This window comes from Equus caballus, chromosome 5, assembly GCF_041296265.1.
Source record: "Equus caballus isolate H_3958 breed thoroughbred chromosome 5, TB-T2T, whole genome shotgun sequence".
Taxonomy (NCBI): Eukaryota; Metazoa; Chordata; class Mammalia; order Perissodactyla; family Equidae; genus Equus; species Equus caballus.
Genome location: NC_091688.1, coordinates 42423849 through 42447754, shown reverse-complemented (window position 1 = coordinate 42447754; position 23906 = coordinate 42423849). Strand labels below are relative to the sequence as shown.

The 23906-nt window shown below is 38.6% G+C and overlaps 1 protein-coding gene across 9 annotated transcripts in view; it reads right to left on the bottom strand.

The window, feature by feature from the left end:
- GATAD2B (GATA zinc finger domain containing 2B) overlaps positions 1 to 23906 on the bottom strand; it is an 85918-nt gene that overhangs the window by 59388 nt on the left and 2624 nt on the right. The window contains exon 2 of one of the 9 annotated variants that reach the window (XM_070268193.1): positions 14542 to 14637. The exons of the other annotated variants lie outside the window; for them this stretch is intronic. The gene's annotated coding sequence lies outside the window, so the exon portion shown is untranslated. The remainder of the gene's footprint in view (positions 1 to 14541; positions 14638 to 23906) is intronic. 9 annotated transcript variants of the gene reach the window in all.

Sequence of the window (23906 nt, the reverse complement as noted above, 5' to 3'; positions counted from 1 at the left end):
TCAGTCTTCAATTACTTGGGAGTTATAAATTAGTGACTGATTGATATTGAAGTGTCTACCACTTACTGGGAGGATGTATTTATTAATATTTTGGTTAAAGTCCAATAAAAACTGGGGCTAGCTCTGTGGCCAAGTGGTTCAAGTTCCACGTGCTCTGCTTTGGTGGCCCCGGTTCGCAAGTTCGGATCCCAGACGCAGACCTACACCACTCATCAGCCATGCTACGGAGGCATCCCACATATAAAACAGAGGAAGACTGGCACAGATGTTAGCTCAGGGCTAATCTTCCTCATCAGAAATAAACAAATAGTAAAAAACTAAGTACACTGCCTTATAAAGCAGAATATGGACTAGGTGTTACACAGGTACAAGAGGAAATGAGAACAAGACTCCTGTCCTGAAATAGCATTTAAATTAGGGAGTACTGTTTTCTCAAAGTAGTACTCCTTAATGTGTTCACTCCTTCTGGGTATACAGGAAATAAGATTGTTATAGAGGTCATAAAGACCTCTGTTGACTCAAGTATTACAAATAAGCATAAAAAGTTACTGTCATACTCTACTGTCAGTGACTTAATCACTGTATAGAAATAGAGGAAGTACATCAACTATCTCATCTCTCATGTAGTAAAAACTGTTTCTGGACTAGTCTTTTCCATGAGGGTGGTTTACCTTCTCAAGGGCTCTGGGGAATTTCATGGCCTACCTCTAGGAAACAGAAACATGCAAATCATCTAGAGCATTAAATTAGTACTTATCATCTAAAAAATTATAATTTTTCTCTTCCAAAAGACAAAGTACCTCTAGTGAGGGTCCACAAGGTACCTAACCGGGATAGCTTTGAATCCCTAACTTATTCTCATCCTTGTATCAGCAGCATGCTATTGATTCCCAGTGACCAGGACTGAGAACATCTCACTTCTTAATATGTGACAGCGGATCAATTATTTTCATTTTCTCCTATCTGTACCTTTCCTGTATCTTTGCAGGGGCTCCAAGTTCTTTTCAGATAACTCACAAATGTTCACACCTATCTAACAATAAAAATTCAACTCAAACATCTCCACATACTAACACCTATCATCAACTGAGTGCCAGAGAGGAAACAGAGAAAAGTTGTGTTTTAGTATTCACATTAATGTTTTGCCACAAATTTTTTAAGCACTTGGATTCTATAGTGATGTGTCATTTAACAACAGGGGTATGCTCTGAGAAATGTGTTGTTAGGTGATTTTGTCACTGTACGAACATCATAGAGTGTACTTACATAAACCTAGACGGTATAGCCTACTACTCATCTAGGCTCTATGGTACTAATCTTATGACATCACCATCATATATGCAGTCCGTTGCTGACTGAAATGTTGACTGAAATGTCCTTATGAGGCGCATGACTGTACATTTTGACCTAGCTTTTTTCTGTTAGTACGTATCCACCAATCTCTCTCCCTCTCTAGCTTTCCAAGGGTAGAGCTCCCAGTCTGTGAACAGCTTCACTTACAGCTTTAGATATTTTTCTTTACGTTAAACTCCTCATCTTTAACTTCTGGGTGAAGATTGCTCTTATCTTTATCACTCTCTGAACTCACAAACAATGCCAAAAAAAAAAACAATACAGCCACCCTCTACACACTCACACTCCACTCAATCTCTGACTTTTAAAATCCTCCAACCAGGAAGAAAAAACAGAGAATCTAAGATAAGAAAAATTATCACAACTACAGTCAATGACTTCCATAAACTTTTTAACCGATCTTCCACTTTAATAATTACCACATTGGATTCTCATGCTCAAGAGGCTATGCTAGAACTAGATCTAACTATCTATTGATGATCGGAGATGGAGAAATCACTCTGGAATCTAGCCTACTGTCCTGACTGGGCAAGTCTGGAATTCACTTCACTCAGACTTCTGTGGCAATCTTGATAGATTCATGACGCATCCACTTACCAGAATTTCAGGACAACCACACAATTACCTCCTCCTATTACACTAATGAGAAAACTGGAGGCCAAAATAAAAGAAAAAGATCAGGAAAGAAAAAGGTGGTACATATGTGACTGTCAAATTTAAAATAAACTTTCATATTATTAAATTCTACATATCTTCAGGGCCGACCCATGGCTGAGTGGTTAAGTTCACATGCTCTGCTTCGGCGGCCCAGGGTTTTGCGGGTTCAGATCCTGGGCGCCAGACATGGCACCACTCATCAGGCCATCCTGAGGCAGCATCCAACATAGGACAACCAGAGGCGCTCACAACTAGAATATAAAACTATGTACTGGGGGGCTTTGGGGAGAAGAAAAAAAAGAAGACGACTGGCAACAGTTGTTAGCTCAGGTACCAATCTTTCAAAAAAAAAAAATTCTACATATCTTCGAAATATATTCTTTATATTTTCAACATTAATATTAACTAAAGAATGGTACAATGATATTTTTGAAGTTTGATATTTTGAAGTAATTAACATGGAAGTAAATTACTCTATACTCTCTCTTTGGGTGTACACTTTAAATTCTTTGGAATAAAAAAGTTAAAAAAAAAGAACAGTCATTTTAAGTTTATAATGTCTAGATTATCTGTAGAAAGATACCAAGAAACAGCTAAGTTCCACCTCCAGAGAAAAAGATGTCCTTTTCTACTGAAATCCTTTTTCCAATTGTGAATACTGCACTATGTGCATATATTACCTATCCAAAAATTAAATAAACTTTAAAAATAAAAGCACTTGTTGAACTTAACATTATTTCTAAAAGACACGTACAGACAACGAAAGGAAGGGACAGAGTTCCCAGGCCTAGCCAGAAGGGACATAAGCCATCAGGGAAACTCAATAGGAAGATAGGTAGCAAGACTATTATAGCATACAGAATACTAGCGAACATACTCTAAAGATAAAGATCAGACATCTAGGAAAAAAGATCCAGCTGACCAAATACTAATATGCTGATAAATTAAAGGGTCAGATACTGATAAATTTCAGGGTCAAAGCAGTATGACTCACCTAGGATTGTTAATACTGTTCAAGGTTACACTAATACCTATCTGCTTAGACAATTAACTTGTAACTAGTCAGGAAGTTTAAAATCAGAATTAATTCATGAAATATTCCAATGGGGCATTTTGAACATTCATAGCAATATATAAAAAAAATATATAGCAATATATAAAAACAAGAATCTGGGCATCAACATGTACCCAAGATTAGATATTTATTTCATCTAGTACACCTGCAAAGAACGTTCTTAAAGTTTTTTTTTTTTTTTTTTAAAGATTGGCCCTGAGCTAACATCTGCTGCCAATGTTTTTTTTATTTCTTCTCCCCAAAGCCCTCCAGTACATAGTTGTATATTCGAGTTGTAGGTCCTTCTCGTTCTACTATGTGGGACACCACCTGAGCATGGCTTGATGAGTGGTGCTAGGTCTATGCCCAGGATCCAAACCAGCGAAACCCTGGGCCACTGAAGCCAAGAGTGCAAACTTAACCACTCACCCACAGGGCAACCACGCAAAAAACCTTCTTTACTGAAATGAGGGAAGAACATATTCACACAGGAGTGGATCAAGGCTCTGAAACTGTACATAAACACAGTCCAAAGGGGAAAATCTGCCTGGTCTGGATTTCACCTAGGGGGAGCTTCTGACAGTGTTTGACTACTAGCATTAACAAGCACATGAAGCCTACAGGACAAAAAGTGTCACCTCTTCAAATCAGGGATAAAGATCTGGGACTGCTCATAGGGCACAGGTTTATCATTTTACCAGGCAGTAAATATCAACCTTAAGAAGTTTACCCTTAAGAATTCCCTGAAAATAGAGACTTTTGATGATTTCTCACAAAAGTTTCAAAAGCAGAATAGGTTTTCAACAATTTAATCACCTATTGCCATAATCACTTCAATAGGCCCTAGCTGTTAGAACACGGCTTCTCAATTTAGTACTGTTGACACTTTGGACCAGATAACTCTTTGTTGCAGGGAGCTGTCCTTTGCACTGTAGGATGCTTAGCAGTACCTCTGGCCTCTACACAATAGATACCAGTAGCACCAACACCACCAGTTTTGAGAACCAAAAGTGTCCCCATACACAGTCAAATGTCCTCTGGGGGACAAAATCCTCCCAGTTGAGAACCATTATTTTAGAGTAAACACCACCAACACAATTTTACCCTCAAGGAGGTCTGTTGCTATTATTACCAACAGTCTTGATCCTGCAGTTGAACACAAATACTACCAGAGAATGTCAGAATAGTGGTTATCTTTAGGGGTGGGGAAGGATAATGATTAGGAGGGAGCAAAACCACAATGAGATACCACTTCACACCAATTAGAATGGCAAGTGAAGACCTAATAAGTTTACTAAACAAAATTTAAATCTGTCGAATAAAACAAATCACCTCGCCCTAAAAGCAGAGTAATGGGATGAGGGGGAAGACAAAGAAGTGACCCATTTCTCCACCTTCTACGCGGAGGTAATCTTTTATAGGTCTACCTAGGTGGTCACCTTACAGAACTTTTTCTCTATGTATATTATACCTCAGTGAAAAAAAAAAAAAGTTCACCAAAAAAACACAACACAAAAACTGATAAGCAAGAGAGTGGCAGTATTTCCTCACCTCAATGCTGCTAGAAATCAGGTGCAAGAGGTACAGATGGGCAGGGAGATAGTCCCTAAATACTGTCAAAATAGTTGACAGTATTTGGGTCCTTCCTTTAGCCATGCAGCTCCAGTTACCCCATTCCTTCTTACTCATAAAACTTTTAAGATTGATAATCACATGTGACGTCAAGGTCATGTATTCTGTTCACTGAGACTTTTGTACCTTTGACTTTGGAAGTTAAGAAAGACTCTTCAGGGGCCGGCCTGGTGGCACAGCGGTTAAGTCCGCACGTCCGCTTCGGTGGCCTGGGGTTTGCCAGTTCGCATGCTGGGTGCAGACATGGCACTGCTTGGCAAGCCATGCTGTGGTAGGTGTCCCACATATAAAGTAGAGGAAGATGGGCATGGAAGTTAGCTCAGGGCCAGTCTTCCTCAGCAAAAAGAGGAGGACTGGCAGCAGTTAGCTCAGGGCTAATCTTCCTCAAAAAAAAAAAAAAAAAAAGAGACAAACAGACTCTTCAAAAACCCCTCCAACAAGAAAATCTCTAACTAGCCTTAAAGAGGTCTGCACGAAATCAGGCATGAACTATACTGGCTCCTAATGAAAACAGTTGCCTATCTCCAAGCAAAAACACCACTCAAACAAGAACTACATTCTCTACTCCAACAAGTAGGGTGTATAAAGGGGATAATCTGAAACAAAAAGGAAGGTAAGAGGGACCATAAAAACAGAAAGATTTGTGGGCCTCTAAGAGTGGATAGGATTTCCAGACCAAGAAAGCAATTCCCAATATTAATAACATCACGCTCTAACCAACTGAGCTAACCCACCGTGTGTACTTTCCAAACTGATTGAAATATTAAATGCCGAGGAGTATAGAAGAGCGTCCTATATTCTACATATACATCCCAAGTTTCCTAGAGGAAAAAAGGTCATCAGACTAGATATTTTGTTTCGTTGCTTTTTATATCCAACACAACTTCATTAAGATCCCCTTTGGAAAGGTCTTTCAAAAAAAGAAATTGGTTAAGCATACACTTCCAGTTAATTAAAAAAACACTGTGGCTATGACTTTGAAAACTAAAACAATCTCTCTTAAAATACTTTTTATAAGAAAGAAAAGATAAAGAGCACTCAAATCATCTGATTTTGCCTTTTCCATTTCTTGTCAAACGATGAGAGCAGAATAATCTTATGCAACCTGGGGAGAATGTGAACAATAGACAGCTACCTCAAATAGGATTACTTGACTTTTGGGGCTAAGCGTCCAGACTATCCAATGGAGTGCAAAGGAAAGATTAGTGCTTCTTGGGGAAACACTGATGACTAAGTCAGTCAATATTTTTCTATAAATAATCAAAATTACATCACGTTGCTCTGAAGTGGAAGCATCTGCTTAAGAAAAATTTCTTCTATAGGGACCCAGCACTATGTCTTTAAAAAATACTAGTTATAATGGATTCAAATGACCACTCCTGCTATATAGGTTAAGTTCCCAAAGCTAAACACTTGGCCAAAGTTTAATACACCTTGAAACTAAAAGAAGGATTGCTGAAAAAGATGCCCTTAATTCAATTAACTTTCTATGTTCGCATATTCAAATGCTACATTGTACTAAAATGCTGCTGGTTTGCTGAAAATTGTTGGAAATAAGAAACAAACTACCAAAGGACGAATTCCAGATCACAAAACTCTGGTAGGTATTTAAAACTGTCAAATATCCAAGGTTAAATTAGAATCAGATACTTTAATAATAAGCAAATTAAAGAGTGATTCAAAGGGGAAAAATGCATTAGATTTAGACTTACTCAACAAGATGAGACTACTACTGGGCAATCATTTTGAAAATTCCATGAAACTCAGCATCTAGCTGATTTTCCTTTGATTACAATATTCTTTCAAAAAACACAATCTAGGGCCCGGTCCAGTGGCCAAGTGGTTAAAGTTCCACACACTCTGCTTTGGTGACCTAGGCTCACAGGTTTGGGTCCCAGGTGTGGACTCGACTCACCAGCCATGCTGTGGAGGTGTCTCACATACAAAAAATAGAGGAAGACTGGCACAGATGTTAGCTCAGGGTTAATCTTCCTCAAGGTATTAAAAAAAAAAGGGGGGGGGGGTCCAGACCCACGGCACAGCAGTTAAGTTCACACGTTCTACTTCTCGGCAGCCTGGGGTTCACCAGTTTGGATCCTGGGTGTGGACATGGCACCGCTTGGCAAAAGCCATGCTGTGGTAGGCGTCCCACGTATCAAAGCACAGGAAGATGGGCATGGATGTTAGCTCAGGCCAGTCTTCCTCAGCAAAAAGAGGAGGACTGGCAGTAGTTAGCTCAGGGCTAACCTTCCTCAAAAAAACAAAAGAGGATTCACAGCAGATGTTAGCTCAAGGCAAAATTTTCCTCAGCAAAAATAATTTTTAGAAAATAGAGTTCTTTAAAAAAAAAAAAAAAAACACAATCTAGGGATAATCACCTCCAACTTATTATAAGAATTCACCAAATAACAGCTCATTTGCCTAGTTACACCACCATTACTCTAGGACCAGAATTCATCTACACCACGTACTAGCCTTTTTCTGTGAAGGGCCAGACAGTAAAATCTTAGGCTTTGGGGGCCTTACCTTTGTGACTACTAATTGACACGGCAGCAGTGTGAAAGCAGCCATAGATAACATGTAAAGAAGTGTGATTATTTCCAATGAAACTATTTATGGACACTCAAATCTGAATTTTGTATAATTTTTGCATATCATGAAACGCCCTTCTTTTGACTTTTTTCAATCATTTAAAACTGCAGGGGCTGGCCCGGTGGCGCAGCGTTTAAGTGCGCATGTTCCGCTTTGCCAGCCCGGGGTTTGCCAGTTCGGATACCGGGTGCAGACATGGCACTACTTGGCAAGCCACGCTGTGGTAGGCGTCCCACATATAAAGTAGAGGAAGATGAGCACGGATGTTAGCTCAGGGGTAGTCTTCCTCAACAAAAAGAGATTAGCTCAGGGCTAATCTTCCTAAAAAAAAAAAACACAACTGCAAATATCATTCATAATCCTTAGTTCCTGGGATGGACAAAAACAGGTAGCAAGCAGAATACTGGCCTACCAGCCCTTAGTTTGCTGACTCCTTATCTATATTCTCTCATTTATTTCTATTAAATGTTCCAAATTTACAAAAAAGTATAGAGAATAATACAACAAATAACCATTTACTTTCACCTAGCTTAAGAAATAAAACATCACAAATAAAACTGAAGCTCTCTGAGTAATTATTCTAATCCTCTTTCCTTCCCTCTTTTCCTCACAGGTAATCACTACACTGAATTTGGTGTTTATCACTTCCAAGCTTTTTGAGTTCTTTTAGTTCATATATGCAGGTATAGCTATATAAAAAATACTGTACTGCACTCTTTGACATCAGTATTAAAAGGATCTTTTCGGACACCATGCCTTCTCAGAGAAGGGAAACAATAGAAAGAATAAACAAATGGGACCTCATCAGATTAAAGAGCTTCTTCAAGGCAAATGAAAACAGGATTGAAACAAAAAAACAACCCACTAACTGGGAAAAAATATTTGCAAGTCATATATCTGACAAAGGCTTAATATCCTTAATATATAAAGAACTCTCGCAACTCAACCACAAAACATCAAACAACCCAATCAAAAAATGGGCTGGAGACATGAACAGACATTTCTCCAAAGAAGATATACTGATGGCCAATAGGCACATGAAAAGATGCTCATCATCGCTGATCATCAGGGAAATGCAAATCAAAACTACACTAAGATATCACCTTACACCCGTTAGAATGACAAAAATATCTAAAACTAACAGCAACGAATGTTGGAGAGGTTGCAGAGCAAAAGGAACCCTCATACACTGCTGGTGGGAATGCAAACTGGTGCAGCCACTATGGAAAACAGTATGGAGATTCCTCAAAAAACTAAAAATAGAACTACCATACGATCCAGCCATCCCACTACTGGGTATTTATCCAAAGAGCCTGAAGTCAGCAATCCCAAAAGTCCTGTGCACCCCAATGTTTATTGCAGCACTGTTTACAACAGCCAAGACGTGGAAGCAACCTAAGTGCCCATCAACAGACAAATGGATAAAGAAGATGTGGTACGTATATACAATGAAATACTACTCAGCTGCAAAACAGAACAAAATCATTCCATTTGCAATAACATGGATGGACCTTGAGAGAATTATGTTAAGTGAAATAAGCCAGCGAGAGAAAGATAATCTGTGTATGACTCCACTCATATGAGGAATTTAAAACTATGGACCAAGAACAGTTTAGTGGATACCAGGGGAAAGGTGGGGTGGGGGGTGGGCACAAAGGGTGAAGTGGTGCACCTACAACATGACTGACAAACATTAATGTACAACTGAAATTTCACAAGATTGTAACCTATCAATAACTCAATAAAAAAAATAGAAAAAAAATACTGTACTGTTTTGCAGGTTTAAAAATTTCACGGTATTATATATATATATCCCCTTGCAACTCACTTTTTTCTTTAATGTCACCTTTGATATTTATCTAAGTTTATACATGTAACTAGTTCATCTTAAGTGGTGTACAGAATGCCAACTACGGGCATACCACAATTCCGTTGTCTATTTCCTGTTCACTCAACAAATTAATCACATATTATATGGCAGGCATTGTTCTAGGTGCAAGGGCTATAACAGTGAATAAGGCAAAATTCTTCCCTCCATGGGGTTTTACTCTGATGGACACCAGCATTTTCTCTTTACTGATATTATTTCCCTTTCCCAAGTGAACTCTCAAAAGTGGTTCTAAACTGGGGCTGGCCCCATGGCCAAATGGTTAAGTTCGTACGCTCCGATTTGGTTGCCCAGGGTTTCAGTGGTTCAGATCCTGGGCACAGACATGGCACTGCTCGTCAGGCCACGTTGAGGTGGCATCCCACATGCCACAACTAGAAGGACCCACAACTAAAATATACAACTATGTACCAGGCAGCTTTGGGGAGAAAAAGAAAAAATAAAACTTTAAAAGTGGCTCTAACCTAATTTTATCCAAAAAATGAAGAATATGAAGAAGAAAAAAGTCATCTATTTAAGTAAATGGAAGGGAAATCCTTTCCACTTCATTAAAGTTTGTTTAAAGACACTTTCTTGCCACAACTAGAAGGATCCACAATGAAGAATATACAACTATGTACTGGGGGGGCTTTGGGGAGAAAAAGGAAAAAATAAAATCTTTTTTTTTAAAAAAAAGACACTTCTTGTTAATCAAAAGAAATAAAACTCCAGGAATAAATTTCACCCCAAATATCACAATGGTTAAGCTTTCAACATTTTAAAATTAGAACCCCCTTCACAGTTGCGCCTTCATTCAGGCTTACACTACAAGTAGGTTAGTAGTAATGATAAGACAACTGAAGCCTCCATTTCTTTTCCTCTTCATTTCCAAAAACCAGTGTCAAGCAGTAAGAACAGTGGTTCTAGATCTTTTGATCAATCAACAGGAGGAAATATCTTATCCAAAACTTAAGAGAACTGATATTAACAGGCCCAGAAGACAAGCTTTGCTCCTTGGAAGCAAAACAACAGACTTCCTGGATAGGAATTAAGCAAAATACCACCACCAAGAATAAATTAATGAAAGAGTCTCCAACGGTCTTTTAATCTCAAAAGAGATGGTAACTTTGAACACATCTCATGCCCTTGAATTAGTCAAATTTCCTGTCACTCCTTAAGGATGTTTATGAAAACCAAGTTTGTTTCATTTTACTCCTGACAGTAAGCTCTGAATAGGGGATAAAAGAAAGAACATATGAGCAGCCATGGTACCACCAAACGTAATCCCCCTACTCTGACCCTACTCTGGGCAAGTGAAGCCCTACTAATAAGTGTACTAAACAATATTTAAATCTACTGAATAAAACAAATCACCCCACCCTAAAAGCAGACAAATGGGATGAGGAGGAAGACAAAGTAGCGACCCATCGAGCAAGAAAACTACTCAGAAAGGAAATCTAAGTCATATAAGGCATTTTTATTTGGCCATATCCATTTTAACATCCCCACTGCCTGAAAACAGTATGACTCTGCTGATGTAGCAGTGTTTGGCTCACTGCCTCTGCCTATTGGGAGTTCAACAAGAACTTTAGTAAGGAGTTTCCATGTTAGCAGTCAACTGGGAACTGTGCACGCTCCTTACTCCTGAAGTTGTAGTGATTTAAAAAGAATGTGGTAACAAGAAATCGACTTATTACAACTTTTATGTTTAGATTGACGATTGAGAAGTTTGAGGGACATTTCAAAGAAGAAAATTCTTCTTTTAAAATGCTTACTCCTCTGGACCTTGAGAGAAATTATGTTAAGTGAAATAAGCCAGCAAGAGAAAGATAATCTGTGTATGACTCCACTCATATGAGGAATTTAAAACTATGGACCAAGAACAGTTTAGTGGATACCAGGGGAAAGGTGGGGTGGGGGGTGGGCACAAAGGGTGAAGTGGTGCACCTACAACATGACTGACAAACATTAATGTACAATTGAAATTTCACAAGATTGTAACCTATCAATAACTCAATAAAAAAAAAATTGAAAAAAAAAATGCTTACTCCTCTTTCCAACAACTGGCTACAGTCACAAGGCTAATCAAAATCCAAAGATATCCGCTTTGAAAGGAAATGCTAATAAGGTACACAAGCGTTCCCAAAGGCGCTTGAAGACAGTTCGCATCACTGTCCAGCCACGCTACTTCCCTCAAACTTGGATTTAAATACAGTTGTTTTAGAAACTCTCACAGCCTGTTGGTATGAACATAAACTGGTACAAATTCTTGGAGGATAATTTAATAATATCTAGCAAAAATTTAAGTGTGCATGCCCTGTGGTCCAGTAATTATATTTCTAGGTATTTTACATATGGATATACTAAAATGTATAAAGACGTCTGTCAGATGTTTCACTGGAACCCCGGTTATGACAGTACACATATACACATAAACTAGAAACATCCTAAATGTTCCTCAAAGGGAACAGATTAAGTAAATTAAAGTATAACCATCAATAAAATATTACACAGCCACTAAAACAATAACATACACATTTGTCTCATATATGTATACATATATATGTGTGTGTATATATATACACACACACACAGAAGAAGAGTACAACATAATACTCAAGAGTTTGAGCTTTAAAGTCAGACTTTCTGATTCTGTAGCCCAGCTCCAGTACTTACTAGACATGCGACTTTAGGTAAAATCATTTAACCTCTCAGCACCTCATCTTTCTCATTTGTAAAATGGGAATGACAATAGCATCTACCTTTAGAGTATTGTGAGAATTAAACAAGTTAATGCAAAGTGCTGGAATACTGCCTGGCACAAAGAAAAGCTCAGTAAGTGTTCGTTATTAAAAACATATCCAAGGTATTAAATGGATATGGGCAAGCAATTATATTGGCTAAAAGAGAAGCAACAGAAGTTGGGATAGACACAAATAGAATAGCAAGAGATTTTTTTTTTTTTGAGGAAGATTAGCCCTGAGCTAACTGCTGCAGTCAATCCTCCTCTTTTTGCTGAGGAAGACTGGCCCTGAGCTAATATCTGTGCCTATCTTCCTCTACTTTATATGTGGGACGCCTACCACAGCATGGCTTGCCAATCAGTGCCATGTCCGCACCCGGGATCTGAACCGGTGAATCCTGGGCTGGCAAAGTGGAACGTGCACACTTAACTGCTGAGCCACCGAGCCGGCCGCAGCAAGAGATTCTGAAAGTAGAATTTTCAGGATTTGGTAAACCTGTCTCACATTTAGACTCAAGTTGTAAAAAGTACTGAATAAAGGTATTGTTCCTACTTAAGGGGCACCTGTTCCTAATAAGCTGGTTACTTAATTTATAAACACATTATGTCTAGTATTATAGTTACTTTAATACATGTGTTCTCTCTTCTTCTGGACTACATATCTTCTTGAGGACTGAGGTTGTCATTTATCTTTATATACTCTACAACACTTATGTATATGTCTTTCACACAGTAGGTATATCACAAATGTTCTGTAAATATAGGAATGGTCAGGCCTTTTCAGTTTCCCACAATCAGTGGATTTAAGTGGTTACAAAGTAAACACCTCTAACAGGTGGGACAAGAGAAGAGACATAAGTTTTCTCTTTATCACAGTAATAACCTTCATTTTCCTAGATAACCAGTCCAGGATAGAGAAAAACACCTGGAGGTCCATACTCCAGGTATTGGAAAAATAACCCCATATCACTGATCAGAGCCTTGGATTTTTTGACATAATTTGGGATTTAGGACTACAGAGGATTACAAAACAGACTTCATGAACTAGGTAATCACCATTCCCAAACTAACTTTAACAACCTAGTAGTACTCAAGTTATGTTTATTCAATGCTAAGATAGTAAGAGCAATGAAAGTCATTAAAGAGCAAAACTTGTAGGCAATAGGAAAGGTACACAGCCATAAAACCAAATATTCTTTCCCAATGTTCTGACATCCATGAAAAGATTTTCACCCTTAAAATTCTGATTTAAAGAATAAGTAAATTCTCTATGTACAGATTCGAAAAAAAATCTCCTATATCATTAAATAAAAAAAGCAAGATGTGGAAAACTACGCTACTTTTGTATAAAAATGAGAAAAAATAAATTCATATTTGCTTATATATATTATACATGTATAAAGAAACCCTGAGATGATAGAAAAGAAAGGAATAACAGTGACGGGGTTTAAAACTAGGCAGCTGAGAAACAATGAGAAACTTTCAGCTGTATACCTTGATTTTTTTTATAGATTTAAACCAAACTTATTAAGATAAAATGTTCCAGCCATAACAAAATAATTCATTTATAGAAGCAAAGCTATTTGGAGTAAACTTGATTTTAATGCCATAAAGAAAAGTACTGTGATCCAAGGAGCTAGGTGAAATAAAAACTCTGACAGGAATCAGCTGCCATTTGTAATAACAGTTGCTTTTATATTGTTTGGCCCATATAAAAAAAGCATGTGAACAGAAAAACCCGGCCTAAAACTCATATGGTATCTCAAGGGATCCCAAATAGCCAAAATAATCTTGACAAAGAAGAACAGTCAGAGGACTCACACTTTCTGATTTCAAGTTACTACAAAGCTACAGTAATGGAAATAAACTGTTTGATTTTTATTTGTGGCATAAATACAGACATATAGACCAATTAAACAGAATAGAGAGCCCAGAAATAAATTCTTGCATATATGGTCAAATGATTTTCAACAAGGGTGCCAAGACCATTCAATGGAGAAAGTACTGTCTTTTCAATAAATGGTACTGGAGAAACTGGATATCCACATGCAAAAGAATGAAACTGGACTATTACCTTACAGCATACACAAAAATTAACTCAAAATGCATCAAAGACTCAAACGTAAGAACTAAAACTATAAAACTCTTAGAAGAAAACACAGGGAGGAAAAGCTTCATGACATTGGATTTGACAACAATTTATTGAATATGACACCAAAACACAGGCAACAAAAGAAAAACTGGATCTCACCAAAATTAAAACCTTTTGCGCATCAAAGGACACTATCAATGGAGTAAAAAGGCAAATCACAAAATGGGAGAAAATATTTGCAAATAACATATAAGGATTAATAACCAGAATACATAAAGAACTCCTACCACTCAACAACAAAAAAAAACAAATAAAAAAGGGGCAAGGATTTGAACAGACATTTCTCCGAAGAAGATATACAAATGACCAATAAGCACAAGAAAAGATGCTCACCATTACTGATCATTAGAGAAATGCAAATCAAAACCACAATGAGATACCACTTCATACCAATTAGAATGGCTTTTATAAAAACAAAAATACAGAGCCAGTCCTGATGGCCTAGTGGTTAAAGTTCAGTACTGCCACATAGAAGAACAAGAAGGACTTACAACTAGAAGAATATACAACCATGCACTGGGGCTTTGAGGAGGGAAAAACAAAAGAGGACGACTGGCAACACATGTTAGCTCAGGGAGAATCTTTCCCTGCAAAAACAAACAAACAAACAGAAAATAACAAGTGTTGGTAAGGATGTAGACAAATTGGAATCCTTGTACACTGCTGGTGGGAATGCATATGGTACAATCAGTGTAGAAAACAGTATGGAGGCTCCTCAAAAAAATTAAACACAGAATTGCCATATGATCCAGCAATTCCAACTTTGGGTATATACCCAAAAAAACTGAAAGTAGGGACTCAGATATCTGTACAGTCGTGTTCAGAGCAGCACAGTGTGTTCACAAGGGCCAAAAGGTGGAAACAACCCAGGTGTCCGCCGACAGATAAACAAATGTGGTATATAAGTAAAATGGAATATTATTCAGCCTTAAAAAGAAACGAAATTCTGACACATGCTACATGGATGAACCTTGAAGACATTATGCTAAGTGAAATGAGCCTGACACAAAAGGACAACTATTGTATGACTCCACTTTTATAAGCTGCCTAGAGTAGCCAAATGCATAGAAACAGAAAGTAGAATGGTGGTTGCCAGGGGCTCAAGGGAGGGACAACGAAGAGTTATTTTTTAATGAGTAGAGATTTTCAGTTTGGGAAGATGAAAAAGTTCTGGAGATGGATGGTGGTGATGGTTGCACAACAATGTGAATGTACTTAATGCCAATGAACTGTGCAATTAAAAATGGTTAAAATGGTAAATTTAAGTTACATACATTTTACCACACATATACAAACTATGTCCTACGCTTACCATTATCTTTTTTTTTCCCCTTCTTCTCTCCAAAGCCCCCCCCCCCAGTACACAGCTGTATATTTTAGCTGTAGGTCCTTCTGATTGTGCCATGTGGGATGCCGCCCCAGCATGTCCCAACGAGTGGTGCCATGTCCACACCCAGGACATGAACCAGGCTGCCGAAGCGGAGCGTGCGAACCCAACCATTGGGCCATGGGGCCAGCCCCTACCATTACCTTTTAAACGAATGTCTAACATTTACTGAATAGTTATTATCTGCCAGGCACAGAGAAGTTAAGTAAAAGATATTACAGCTAGTATGTGGTGAAACAGAAATTTGAACCCAAGACTTCCTAACTGCAGAGCTACTCTTTCCATCATTACAGTGACTGAAAGTTATTCTAGTTTAACCAAACAAAACTTTCAAGTAATTAAGTGAAAAATATCCACTAAGAGTAGCACCAATACTAGACTATTTTCTCACAGCCAGATATCAGAATTCAATTTATGCACAACACTGAGAATTGTTGGTTGAGTAAGAGTGAGAGAGAGAGAGAGAATGACTGACAAAAGCTTTTCAGAATAACTAGAAAAAGCTAACGTGGCACAGCCTAGGCAGCACGTACAAAACGTGCTAAGTAGCCCCAGTAACAAAATTAAAATGCCAACTTCCAAAGCCTTCTTCAATTAATTCATAAAGCTATAAAACAATGAATAAAAACCTCACTGTCCCCCTCTAACACCTCTCAGCACCATAACAGTACCCCTCATACAGTTCTTTTCATACCCTCAACTCAGCTGAATCCAGAAGACACCACAAAAGTCACACGTAACTACAGACACTTTGAAGTTTTATTTTTTGATACTTTATCATATTATATTTTACTCCCTCCTGTGAATATTATCAGGAATTCAGCCAGCCAGAATAGAAGGTTCAATCTGGAAATGAAGACTGCTCAGATTCTAACTTTGGTTATACTCTTCTGTGTCATCTACCACTCTATATTTGACAAGATTGGGAACCTACAATTTAAAACCAGATAGACATCAAGGCCTTGGTAGTACAGTCACGCAACAATCAAAACAGTTCATAACAGGTGTACCTATTTATGTAGAGTAATTCATTAGATTTCAAAGAAATTTTTACACTACTATTTAGGCTAGCGAGGTCTTATTCCCTTGAACCCTCAAGGTTTTTCAAAGATGCACTTGCTATTTTTGAAAATGCTTTTGTCAACTGCAAAACATAGCCATAAAAGATCCTTTTCCAGTCACCCATATTCCTTGAAAGTTTTCAGTTCAATATTAATGTTTTATATAGAATTCTACTGGGAAATAACTCTCCAAGCCGCATGTGGAGTGCTAAAAATGCAGGCTAATGAAAACAGGATTGGATCTTAGCATAGTAAGAGACCCATATTCTTGTTTCCATTCATTTGGCAGAACATATTGAGATTTAAAACGCTCTAAAAAAGCAAAACTTTCAAATTCACATGCACTTAGCTGAGAAACTGAGCGTTCTTTACTACCTGAATTATAAAATGAGAAAAGAATGGCATCAGAGGAACATACTAATTTATATATGTACACTTAATATAGGCCACACCCTAGTACGTGGGGGTGGGGACTGTGTCATACTATTCACATCAAATTTCCATAGAACCTAATACAGTGCCTTTCAGCCAACCTGTTCAGGGCAATACACATGACCAACTGCTTCACCCTCTGATAGCAACACATCAATCGAGCCATAAAAATGTTACAGAATCATTAGAGAACTCCCCCTCCCTCCAAAAAATGTCATCCTATTGAGGAAATGTTTTCAGTATTTTTCACTGATAGCTCAAACAACGAGATAAAAGTTTAGAATTCAGGGGTAAACACCATTCAGGCAACTTTTGTGACTTTAAATGATATGGGACAAATTTCTCAAAGTTTTGTTTTGTCTTAATTTCAAGACCAACATATCACCTTTAAAGGACTGAAAAATCAAAAGTATCGTTCCTTCTCTCCTCTGACCCCCAGATCTGTCTGCATGTCTCACTGAAGAGAAAGAATGATGGGTTTTACAGATTTCTTAGTGTGATACTACCATCTTTACAGAAAGCAAGGGTTTCTTGCTCCTGGCTCAAGGGTTTCTCCTCACTCACAAAGTTGAAACCTTACTCTCCTGCTTCTAGCACGTTAGATGAAAGAAGGTGGGGGCAGCAGCTCAGTTACAGTTATCCTCTTGGGAACTCACTGAAGGTGAGGGTGAAGCTGGATGTACTGTGCCATTTGCGTTAGAAGATTCATGGGGGGAAAAATGACAGCCTCCATACCAGGGAATCTTCTAAAAAATATCTGGTCTGATGTCACCATACTAGTTCTCTAGAAAACCAGCACACAAAAGCAGTCAATTCCCTCATTCCAGAGTGATAACTCTTAAAAAAAATTCAATCCCCAGGGGGAGTGCACTAGGGGTGAAGTGGTGTACCTACAACATGACTAATAATAATGTACAACTGTAATTTCACAAGGATGTTAACTTTTATAACCTTAATAAAAAAAAATTCAATCCACAGAGGAACTACAAGGAAGCAGAATAGCAAAGTGCAGTATTTTCAAAGCATTCAGTAAGATCACTAGTACCCTAAGTTGTTCTTTCATAGTCAAATAATTTTGAGAAGCTCTGCATGCTTTAGCCATTCGTTTACCACTCCCAACGTACAATGTATATTTACACTTGCAAGGTTCTGGGAATTAATGCTGTAAAGAAATCTTCCTTAACTTAATTTAACCCAGAATTTTTCAAAACCCTATTTGACTATACAACTTTTTTCACATAAGACCTATTATTACTGAAGAGAACTATCATTGTTTTTTTTTAAGGCAAAACAAAGCTCTATAGAAACGTTAAGAGAATGATAAGATCACAACTTTTGGAGTCAGGCAGAGTTGTTCAATAATATTGGACTCACTTTTTTTTTTTTTTGCTGAGCAAGATTTGCCCTAAGCTAACATCTGTTGCCAAGCTTACTCCTTTTTTCACTTGAGGAAGATTACCCCTGAGCTAAGAGCTGTGTCAATCTTCCTCTCTTTTGTATGTGGGTCACTACCACAGCATGGCTGACAAGTGGTGTTGGTCTGTGCCCAAGATCTGAACCCACGAACCTGGGCTGCTGAAGTAGAGAGTGGTGAACTTAACCACTATGCCACAGGGCTGGCCCCATCACCATTTTTATTAATCTGTGAGATTCCAACAAAATGACAACCTCCCTGGGAATTGAGTTCTCTCATCTGTAAAATGGTTGTAATATCTCCCTCACAGAGTTACTGTAAGAATTAAAATAGCACAAAGCTTTACACAAAGAAAGTGCTCAACAAATGACTTGATAGTTACATTTTAAAAATTCCTTTTAGGGGCGGGCCCCGTGGCCGAGTGGTTAAGTTTGCGTACTCTGCTTTGGCAGCCCAGGGTTTTACCAGTTTGGATCCTGGGCGTGGACAGGGCACCGCTCATCAAGCCATGCAGAGGCGGCATCCCACGTCACAACTAGAAGGACCCACAACTAAAAACATACAACTATGTACTGGGGGGCTTTGGGGAGAAAAAGGAAAAAATACAATCTTTAAAAGAACGAAAATTCCTTTTAAGTTCTAAAAGTTGCAAAAATGCAAATTTTTTTAAAATCTGAGAAAAAATTACAGAATTCATGACTGAGAGACTCCTTGAGAAGTGTAACTTCCCAGGATTTTGCAATCTTTTTATCCACTAGAATTTGGGAAAGCCTGTAAATCTGCCACACTTATGATGATATACAGGAGTACACTACACCTACTCTGATGAAAATGGATATGAGCAGAACACATGTTGTAGAAGAGTATTTATTGCTTCAATGATAAAAAGAAAGGGCCTCATGGGGCCAGTCCTGTAGCCAAGTGGTTAAAGTTCCGCACACTCCACTTCAGCGGTCCAGGGTTCTCGGGTTCAGATCCCAGGTGTAGACCTACTCCACTCATCAGTTAGGCTGTGGAGGCGTCCCACACACAAAGTAGAGGAAGAGTGGCACAGATGTGAGCTCAAGAACAGTCTTCCCCAAGCCAAAAAAGAGGAAGACTGGCAATGGATGTCAGCTCAGGGTGAATCTTCCTCAACAACAGCAAAAAGGCGGGGGGAAGGTCTCATATCAATATGAACAAGAAAAAACGAGTTGTGAGGAAAGCTCAGCTTGTGTCAGCACATAATAATTAGCAACTGTACAGTGCTTTACAGTTTATAAAGTACTTTTATATGCATAATCTCATTTGATTGACAGAGAAACCTAACAAAATAGATAAAGCAGCTACCGATCCTTTCTTTCTTTTTTTTTCTTTTGAGGAAGATCTGCCCCGAGCTAACATCTGCTGCCAATCCTCCTCTTTTTGCTGAGGAAGACTGGCCCTGAGCTAACATCCACGCCTATCTTCCTGTACTTTATACATGGGACGCCTATCACAGCATGGCTTGCCAAGTGGTGCCATGTCCACACCCAGGATCCAAACCGGCGAACCGCAGGCCGCTGAAGCCGAACGTGTGCACTTAACTGCTGTGCTACTGGGTCGGCCCCTGATCTTCATTTCTAAACTGAGGAAATTTTGGCTTGGAGACTTCAAGCGATTCAACCAAGGTCACCAAGATGATAAATGGCAGAACCAAGACTCCAGCCTTGGTCTTCTGCCCCCAGAACATAACAAAAGGGGCATCTTCTGAATGTAAGCAGCATTTTCTCAACCCACAGGATTGTTCTTATTTCTGGATACCTTTTAGGTGACAGGCAGCATGCTAGGCACTGGAGACACAATAGTAAAAAGACATGGTATCTTTTTCTTTCAGGATGTTTATAGACCACTGGAAGAAGACAGGCAATATTTATAAATTAGAAAGGGATCAAAGAAAGCATATCTAAGTCTCTTTGAGCAAGTCACAGAAGGCTTCCCAGAGAAAGCAGCATTTCAGATGAGATTTGGAAGCTGATCTGGGAACAAAAACTGTATTTGCTCATGTATAAACTATAAGAGAGAAAAAGTAAGTCTGGATAGAAAGGCCAAGATGATAAAGGGTTTGAATACTATGCAAAGTTTAAATTTTACCTTTAAATGATTGGAAACTACTGAATACTTTTGAGAAGGGGAAGTAGAATAATCATATCTCTGTGTTAAACCATCTTGAAGATAATATGATTGAGTTTAAAAAGGAGCAAGACTAAAAGCAGACAGAATGTTAAGAGATCATGCCAATATTCCAAATAAGAGTTACTGTGGGCCTAAATTAGGAGACTGGCAATGAAGATACAGAAAAAGGTATAGATTCAGAAATATTTAGAAAGTAATGGATAAGAGAGAGAGAATTGACAATGATGCTCACATCTCTGGCTTAGGTGACTCAATGAATCACAGAAGGGGAACAGATGATGAAACTGTTGAGTTTGAGGTACCAATTGAATACAGAGGTGAATACGTCCAGCACACAGTAGACAAGCAGAAACATGGGGCTAGAGAATAGGAGAGATGTGATAATATATATGAATATATATGAAGATTTATTTACCATTTCAATGAGAAGGCAATTGTTTTTATCATCATTTGTATAATGCTTCATAGTTCACAAAACATTTTAAGATCCCATACTATGTTTATCACATTTCATACTTTTGTTATGAGGTTAAGAAAACAATTATTATTATTCCTATTTGATCAACAATGTTTACTTAGTATTAACTATATGCCAGGCATCGTTACTAGGCATTAAACCAAACACCAAAATAAATCCACACCTTCAAAGACCTTACATCATAGGAGGGGAACCAATAAGCAATAAATGTAACTAGAAAGTATGTTATAAAGTTGTCAGTACTATGAAGAAAATAGACCAGAGAAGGATTAGGAGTGAGAGGTGGGAGTTGAAGGTGCAATTTCAAATAGGGGTAGGATAAGGTCTCAGTGAAAAGGTGACATTTAAGCAAAGACTTGAAGGAGGTGAGGAAATTAGTTATCTGTATTACCTCTGTGGGAAAAACTAGCTATTTCCCATTAGAGGGAATAGCCAGTGCAAAGGTCGTAAGATAAAGAATGCAACTGATGTATTTAAGGAACAAGTCAATGTGGTTGAAACGGAGTGATCAAGAGGGAGGATGACAGGAGATCAAAGAGAAGAGGTGGAAAAGGACAGATTATGTAAGACCTTATAGGCCACTGTAAAGACTGCCTTTTACTCTGAGAGAAATGGGAATCCAAAAATTAGGAGCCTTACCCAAAGTTATACAGATAATAAATGGCAACGCTAGGATTTGACCCAGGATTTCTAGATTCTCTACACCTGTGTTCTACCATTACAACTGGTCACTTATTAGCCTACAACCTCCCTCCCAGGAAGTCTGAACTTAAATAAAAAAAGCTTTAACTTTATAAATACCTTTTAGGTAACAGATGCACAAGCTCTCCAGTTAACATTTCTAGTCCCCTGCAACCATAATGGGAATTTACTAATCCTGATGTCTAATCTAAATCCTACTAACATTCCAGCCTATATTTCGGGAGATTACAAATTCCACCTTCCCCTAAAATGAGACAAGATCAAGAAAGCTTTGATTGGGAGGCTTAAAGCATGACTTTCAGGTTCAAGTAACGGTACCCTGAATTATTTAAAAAATGTAGGGGCCGGCCCCGTAGCCGAGTGGTTAAGTTCGCACGCTCTGCTTCCGCAGCCCAAGGTTTTGCTGGTTCGAATCCTGGGCGTGCACATGGCACTGCTCGCCAAGCCATGCTGAGGCAGTATCCCACATGCCACAACTAGAAGGACCCACAACTAAAAATATACAACTATGTACCGGGGGGCTTTGGGGAGAAAAAGGAAAAATAAAATCTTTAAAAAAAAAAAAAGAACCTAAAAAATGTATACTAGCCAGATTTGAAAAGTAACAAGAGAATGGCTGAGAAATGTGGAAGTACTGTTACTTTCCTTGGTAGTTTTACTGGTTAGTATTAATAACAATTAAGTTCACGTGTTGTCAAAGAAGCCTCTACAATTACTTTGACTCTTTGAGGTCTGGGATTTGACCATTTCACATCCCAAAAGTAACAAAATATGTGTTCTTATTCATCTGTTGCTTTTGCTACTATAACCCAAAACTCGATGGCTTCTTGCCAGCTGATGGCATCTTAAGGCAATGGCAAAGACTACAGGATTTCAAGAGAAACACCAAACATTACCAAGACACCATCTAAGAAGTGTATCAGACAGGTTAAGCCCTTAATGACCCTGGTCATTCCTTTCCTATTGGATGAACTCAAACTATATAAGCATATTTCATATATCCATAAGAGAGAAGGTAAAAGAATATGAAAAGGGAGCATTTCAAATCAGATCTTCTCTTCAGAGGCTTTCATCACTACACAAATAAAGGAGGCCTCTGCTTCATGCACTATGGAGCCACCAAAATCCCCAACCAGCACCCACAGAAAAAGCATCACAGGGATAACTAAGGATAAACCAGACTATATGGCTAATAGAAGCTTCCCCACCAAAAGTCAGTGCTTTTCAGCAGAAACTGTACTTCCTTATGTATCTTTTCCCAGGCTTAGCCAATGCAGTGGAACTGCAACTTTGTGTGGCACTGTCTGATAGGTTGGATTTTTCCTAAGCAAGAGGTGGACAGTTTTACGCCAGGATTAGATTTACAGTCAATCTGGGTGTGCGTCTTTTTTTTTCTTCCCCTCCAAACTGCCTCAGAAAATGCCTGGCTATTGTGCCTTGATATGTAATGATGCAAGGCTTTAAGTACTGGAAGGGGTCTGGAAAAGAAAGTCCCTCAGTTCCACTTATGGCTCAAATCTTAATGATTTCTCCAGCAGTTGTTTTAATCAACGAAAGCTGGTTTAGTTTTTCTCAATGAACCAAACAATATAAGCATTCTGAGCTGAGTGCAGAGGGACTGCTTGTCAGCATGACTCTCAATAGGGTGGCTAACATGGAATATGGTCCAGAGTCTAGAATCCAGGACAGCACAGCGGCTGTTCCCTTACACATGCACCTCCAGCTTGGTGGGTAGGGGAGGTAAGGAAGGAAGAATCAGTCAACTGAAGCAAGAGGCCTGGTTTACATACAACATACAAGATATTGCTTAAAGCCAAGATGAATCCAGAGGTCTCAGGCTATGATTAGGATACTACTACACTGACTCTTCTTCCACACTGCTGTTCTCTAACCAAAACCTAACCTGGAGATCTGGCCAGGCACAGCCAGGAAAAAAAAAGGTGGGGGGAGGGGAGACATTTGCCCAAATCAAGAGAGGGGGGCAGCACACAGGCTTTTGAATGTACTTGAAGATTATGAGGTTCAAAACAAATTTCTCACATCTCCCTCTCCCACCATCCTGTGGCCTAATGCTAAACACAGCAGTAAAAGTTACTGCCAGAACTTAGATCTGAAGAGCTGATCAGGGAACCTGGTTAACATTGTTCCCAGACAAGTATTTGAATGCAGCCACTATTCAGACCCTATTTGGACTGCCTCTAAACAGGAAGTTAACAGACATCACACAG